Raw genomic sequence first — 7,128 nt, 5'->3', positions numbered from 1 at the left:
AGAGAGAGAGAGAGAGAGAGAGAGAGAGAGAGAGAGAGAGAGAGAGAGAGAGAGAGAGATTCTTTCTTTAAACAAGACATCAAGAACCTGAGAGCCACAGGAGCAAACACAACACAGGTAAAATGAGTGAGGGCATTGCTTAGAAGTAAACAAGAAACAGGACAGACCAAATTTTTCTGCTGCCTGAACTATGATAAAAATATAAAACAAAAACCCAGTTTGAGCTTGAGGAGGATGCACAGGAGTACTTTGTTACCAGTGAAATTGTACCATTAGATTGAGCAAGTGAGGTGCAGAGAAAAGGGGACATGGTCCTATATACTGTAGCTCTTAAATCTAAATGTATCTCTCTTTCCAGCTTATGAGCTTTGGACTTTTCTTTTGGAAAAGAATGATTATATAGATAGAGCTCTGCATTTACATCATTTCTAGCTCTTCCTCTTCCCAATCCAAAACTCCTATATACTAATTCCTCTCAAATTTATTAATCATTCTTTAGTTACTGTTACACACAGACACATGTATTTATACATAGCATCTGGTCAGTCAATTTAATATTATTCATATTTATATATGTATATTATTGACCACCTAGGTTTGAATAAAATAGTAAGGGCTTCCTTCTTGGAAAAGTTTTATTTTGTCTTTCTTTGCCAACATTAATTGCCTATAGCTCTTCAAATAGGAGTACAGACTTGTAAGATTTAGATCATCTACACTTTCCTGTCAACTGGTGTTTTCATTGTGAAGGTTTGTTTAGGCAAAGAAAAATAACAGTTAAAACAGGGTAGAGAATGGGGGTTTAAGCCTTAGGTGACCCAGTGCTGGCGCGGACTGGAAGGGACTTGTGCCCCTTGTCAGGCCGGTTCTCTGCTTCTCTAGTGCTGTCTCAGGTCCCACAGTGATTGGATCAGAACAGATGTAGTGTTCCACTCACCAGTGATCCTAAGATCACGTGGGCAGTGCTCTAGGGACCATTGGGGTGTCCACCGACTCCGTGTCTTAGATGACCCGGTGTTGGCGCTGAAAGGAAGGGACTTGTCAGAAAAACCCCATCTTTCCCTGTTACGAAAGATCTAGCCAATAATATATTGTAAAAAAATAAATAAATAAAGAGAAAATGTGAGTTTATTGTCATGTGTTAAAAAAAGAATAAAAAAGGCTAAATATTAGGGAATAGAAAGGACAGGTAATGGGAATGAGTTATGAAAAAATATGAAGTTAATTGTTTTCTATTTCTAATTTTTATAGTATTTTTTATTTTTGGTGGTAGAATAGTCTGTACAAATAAACTCAATACTAAAAGTATAAAGCTGACAACTGTCTGGATTTGGGCTTGTCCTGCCTTCCTGAGGAGCCTTCTGGGATCCCAACAGCATCCTGCTTCCCCTTAGAGGCCTTCGGGTGCCCAAGGAACAACCAATTTAGAGCCTTCTCCCCCAAATATCTTGCCAATTGGGTTCACCTAGGGCAAATCCATCAGAGAAGTGTAGTTTGCTTCACCCTGACCTCCACTGTCTAGCACACAAGTCTTCCTGCCTCCCTGGGGAGTCCTACTGGCACCAGTATCATCCAATCAAAACCAATGACAATGAGAAGACTAGAAGACAGCAGATCATAGTCAACAAGAAATAAGGCAATATGGTACCACCAGATCTCACCTTTTTTATTTATTTATTTATTTATTTATTTATTTATTTATTTATTTATTTTGGCTATAGTAAGCCCTCAATATCCTAAAACAGCTAAAACACAAAAAAGATGCCTTTAAATCTAATCTTCCAGCAATGATAGAGGACATTAAAAAGAAATACAGGAATGTGCAATTTAACATGTGAAGGAAATGAATAAAACATTTTAAGATCTAAAAACAGAAATAAAAGCAATAAAGAAAACATAATCATAGGCAATCCTAGAGATGTAAAAGCTAGGAGAGAGAGCAGAAACTACAGACACAAACAATACTAACAGAATATGAGAACTGAAATACAGAGTCTCAGCTGTAGAAGATCTGATAGAAGAAACTGATACACTGGTCAAAAGATGCAATATCTAAAATGTTCATAATACAAAATATGCAGGAAATTTAGGACACCATGAAAAGACAGAACCTAACAATAATAGGAATAGAAGAAGGAAAAAATTTTCCAAAATTTGTCCTGCCTACAAGAAGCGCAGAGGTAAGCATGGAGCACAGAGATTTCTATGATCAAGAACCAATCTCTGACACTATTAATGATACTTTGTTATGTGGGCACACAGGAGCCTAGTATAACTGTCCTTAGAGGCTCTACACAGCAGCTGACTAAAACAGATGCAGCAACACACAGGCAAACATTAGATGTAGGAGAGTTGGAGGAAAGATTGAGGAACCTTGAGGGGATAAGGACTCCACAAGAAGACCAACAGAATCAAATAACCTGGACCCTTGGACACTCCCAGAGACTGAACCACCAACCAAAGAGCATACAAGGGCTGGAACTAGGCTCTATGCATATATGCAGTAGATGTATAGCTTTGCCTTTACGTGGATCCCAAAAAAACTGGAGTGGGGGTTTACCCTGACTCTTTTGTCTGTCTATGGTTCTTGCTCCCATAACTGGGTTGTCTTGTCTGGCCTCAGAGGGAGAGGATGTATCTAGACCTGAAGTGACTTGAGGTGTCTGGGACAGTTCGTGACTTGGGGAGATGGGCATCTCCTTCTTAGAAATGACAAGAAGGTACTGGGCAAAGGGCCTTGTGAGGGGGATCCAGAAGAAGGATGTGCTGACACTAGGATGTAAAGTGAATAAATAAATTAGTATAAATTAAATAAATAGATAAAACCCAATGTGGAGCCCCACTGTTTCCTTTCCTAATATCTAGTCTAATTCTCGTAGTTTATTGAGATCAATAAACCTTCTATTTGACTAATTTTTGTGCAACTTTTATAATTTAGCTAAAATATTTATCTGAAAATTACTTTTTCTTGGGAAATTGTAGGTAAAGGAAAATATAAATTCATAACTGTTATGATAACTGTAGCTAAAGAAAATTATCTTTTCAACAGAAGTCTTTAATCTGGTGAGAATATTTGCTATCATATTATATCACAGTAAGATATTTTCCCATTAAAACAGTTATATTCTCATTTTATCCATTATCCAACTTCTCAAAAGATATCTGGATATTTAAGTCAATTGCTCATTTCCCATCTGCTCTATGACTTTACAAAGTTTCTCTTTTACTGATCAGAAACGTGGTGAGGTTATTTCAGAGTTTGCATATGCAGACTATAAATATTAGATATCCACCCCCCAAGAATCAATATTCATCACATTTCTTCATGGTGGTGACAGTTGACTTTTTTATTGCCAACACTCAGGAAATAATTTGGGTTTCCCAAGAACATCTAAAAACAACAGGGATAGATGGTTTATATCTTCTTGGCAGTGATCTGTAAGTGAAAAATAATGCTAGAGAATGTTTCAAATAATAACACTCATGACTGTTAAAACTTGCAATTAAATTTATAAGTGTATGAGAGAAAGATAGACATGGAAAAGTAGTGGTCATCTACTTCTACCAGAGATTCTAGCCACTCCCTCACTCATGAACCCATTATACACATAACCTGCCCCAAATCTACGTGGTTACCAAAATATATATGAGTTGATGGTACATATCATCTAAGGTGAGTGGAACATTTCAGTAATGTAGTTTCCTTTGGATAGTCCATAGTGCAACAATTTAATACACTAAGGGGTGAACAAACTTAAATTTGGATGAAAGCCTTTACTTGGGTTATTCATGGCTATTTACTAATAACAGGTAATATATATGTGCATCTGCACAGGCAAAATAGCCAAGAAAGACTACAAAGCACCACAGAATGTGAAAACTCAACATCAGGTGAGTTTTCTATCTATTGTGACTACCTGTGAACTTGATGGAATTATTATTATTAGTGTTCTGTGTGGCCTCTGACCTTGTCCATAGATGAATGCCTTTTTGTGCGTGCATGAACATTCCATGATGCTTCTTATTCATAATCTTATTTTTATTTTATTTTTAATATTTAAAACTTATAGTAGACATTACATAAATTTATTTTCATGAAAATATATATTAATACATCCCATACTCATCTCATCTTTAAAAATATCAATTCAGGGATGGCTTAAATGAGATTAGCTATAGGAATGTGAGTGAGGAGTTGTCTTGAGTAGTGACTGATGTAGGATGATGCCTGTGGACAGTGTCATCCTGGGGTGGGTAGTCCTGTACTATATCATATAGTTAGCTGAGAGTGAACCTGTGAGCAAGCTAGCAATCATCATTCATCTTCATTTCCTTTGAGCTTCTTTTGCTGTGTATTAGTTCCTGGCCTGACTTTCTCTCTATATTACCTCAAAGCCTAAACGTTTGGATTAGAAAGCCTTGTACTCTAGAGTAGAAGCAGGGAGTCCTGTTTTTCAGGTACCAGTCTTTATGATGACAACCCTCCCATCTCACTTCATAGCTCTTACTCTTCCCCCCATTTCCTTTAATAAAATGTGGAATTCCTTTTTGAATCACAGATGATGCTTATATTCAGACACCTCAGGCACAAATTCCTCTGTTCTTAGGAAATCATAGAAATCATTGTAATGTTTGAACAATTGTGCTGAAGAGGTTGTCACTTGTGTACATAGCAAGATTTCTCTAGACGTTTCAGTAAACTTTCCAATGAGCTTCAAACCCTGTGTGTAAGACAAAATTTAGAGCTAAGATGAAAGGATGGACCATCCAGAGACTACCCCAACTGGGGATCCATCCCATCGTCAGCCACCAAACCCAGATACTATTGCACATGCCAGCAAGATTCTGCTGAAGGGACCCTGATATAGCGGCCTCTTGTGAGGCTATGCCAGTGCCTGGAAAACACAGAAGTGGATGCTCACAGTCAGCTAATGGATGGAACACAGGGCCCCCAATGGAGGAGCTAGAGAAAGTACCCAAGGAGTTGAAGGGGTCTGCAACCCTATAGGTGGAACAACAATATGAACTAACCAGTTCATACTGAACCCCTGAGCTCGTGTCTCTAGCTGCATATGTAGCAGAAGATGGCCTAATAGGCCATCATTGGGAAGAGAGGCCCCTTGGTCTTGCAAACTTTATATGACCCAGCACAGGGGAATTCCAGGGCCAAGAAGTGGGAGTGGGTGGGTAGGGGAGGAGGGAAGGGGGAGGGTTTAGGGAACTTTCGGGATAGCATTTGAAATGTAAATAAAGAAAATGTCTAATAAAATTAAAAAAAAAAAAAAAAAAAAAAAGCACTTTCAGCATGTGGACCAGCTGAGGCAGCTTGGCCTCACATATCTTCTTGGGAACTTTTTGGGAAGATTTTTTTATTTTTTTGTTTTTGTTTGTTTGTTTGTTTGCTTTTTGTTTTGTTTTGTTTTTCTCTGCACCACTGTGGAAGTTAAACCTTCTTGTTGACAGATTAAAGTTGTAATATTTTCAGGTTCCAAACTCCTCATGGTGAGTGGATAATATATACCAGACACTGTCACTGAACCTAGGTGAGTCTGTTGATTGCAAAGTGTATGCTTTACAGAACAAGCGCTAAGAAGCTTGCCCTGGTTTCTGCTGATGCCAGTGTAATGACTTGTTAATGTCTTCACTTGCACTATAAGTTATTGTGACTTTCTCTTCTCGAAATACAGACAGGAACCCGGGTCATTTGAATGTCACAACCGGTCCCTGAGATTGAGAAATTAGAAACAAATTCCCACATAGTTAATAATATCATGACAGGATTTTCCAAGAGTAATCAGCTGCATGATTTTAGCCATATAATTTCAGAAAATAATCTATACTTCTTGCCTGGGTACCAGAATGTAAGAGGCCAGAGGGCAATGAATAAGAACTATCTTGTGCATGCTGTGTCTGTAATAGAACTGACTCTCACAAGATATGATCAGTATTTCAAGAAGTACTCAGAGAAGGGGTCTATCCTGTGATTACATGCAGATCAACAGGAGGATACAACTGCAAATATTCCTCCCAATTCCTTAATAAAAGCCCATCTCTCTAATGTTCCTTATTCTTAGCAGAGATATAAATTCTCTGACAAAAAATGGGCCTGCAAGTCTACATCAATGACTAACATCTAGACTTCATCATCAGGATCTTTCAATCTCTTTTGGGTTCACTATGTATTCCCCCGCTTCTGCTCTACAATCCCAGAAATTGTAACAATGTCCACAAGCTCCTTCCATTTGAAACAGGATATATTACTGAGGTTAGGGATGATTCATCATTACAGTAAACAGCCTTACTACACATCCTAATTGTGAAATTACAGTGTGAACATCATAGGCAGAATAGATTTTAAGGAAAGGAAGAATGTGTCACTCCTGAATTTTCTCATGTAATTAAGTGATTTGTTTCCTTCACTTATAATTGCTTTTTCCCCATTAATTATGTCATGGCTACCTAAAGTTATAATGGTCTGAAGCCTATGAACTACATTGCTACCTTGCGTTTATTAAAAATAGCCATGCAAGAGAATCCCTGATTGTCTCTAGTTATAGGGATTTCTATGGAATTTTAATATAAGCCATTCTCTACAGAAGTTAAGGACATTATTTGCAGAAATTGAGGAATCTCTTTATTGCATAGTCATCCACATTCTTGAATCTAGTACGATCCCTAAATCTGCATTTTATTTTATCATCAATTTCATACAGTGAGGAAACATAGCTCTCAATGACTGATTTTAGATTAATGTATAAAATGTATAGTTAATGCAAATTATATTTTAACCACAATGTAAAGATTTAATATGTTATACCAATAGCAAATTTTTTAAAAGTTAATTATCAAAATAGTTAACTATTTGTATTTTCCTGATCTACAGAAGGTTGTGAAGTTTCAACCTCACTGCAGACAGCAGATATCTTTTATTGTGGACATAACCTGTTCACAGGTGTACACACATTTTCCACACTTTAACAGCTGTGTTTGGACACTATCTTGTCAACGGGTCAATGGTTACATATTTCTTATGAACAAGAAGTAAAGTTTATGTGAATGATATATATATATATATATATATATATATATATATATATATATATATATATATATATATATATATATATA

This window comes from Mus pahari, unplaced genomic scaffold (assembly GCF_900095145.1).
Source record: "Mus pahari unplaced genomic scaffold, PAHARI_EIJ_v1.1 scaffold_5842_1, whole genome shotgun sequence".
Taxonomy (NCBI): domain Eukaryota; kingdom Metazoa; phylum Chordata; class Mammalia; order Rodentia; family Muridae; genus Mus; species Mus pahari.
Note: the sequence above shows the minus strand (reverse complement) of the source record.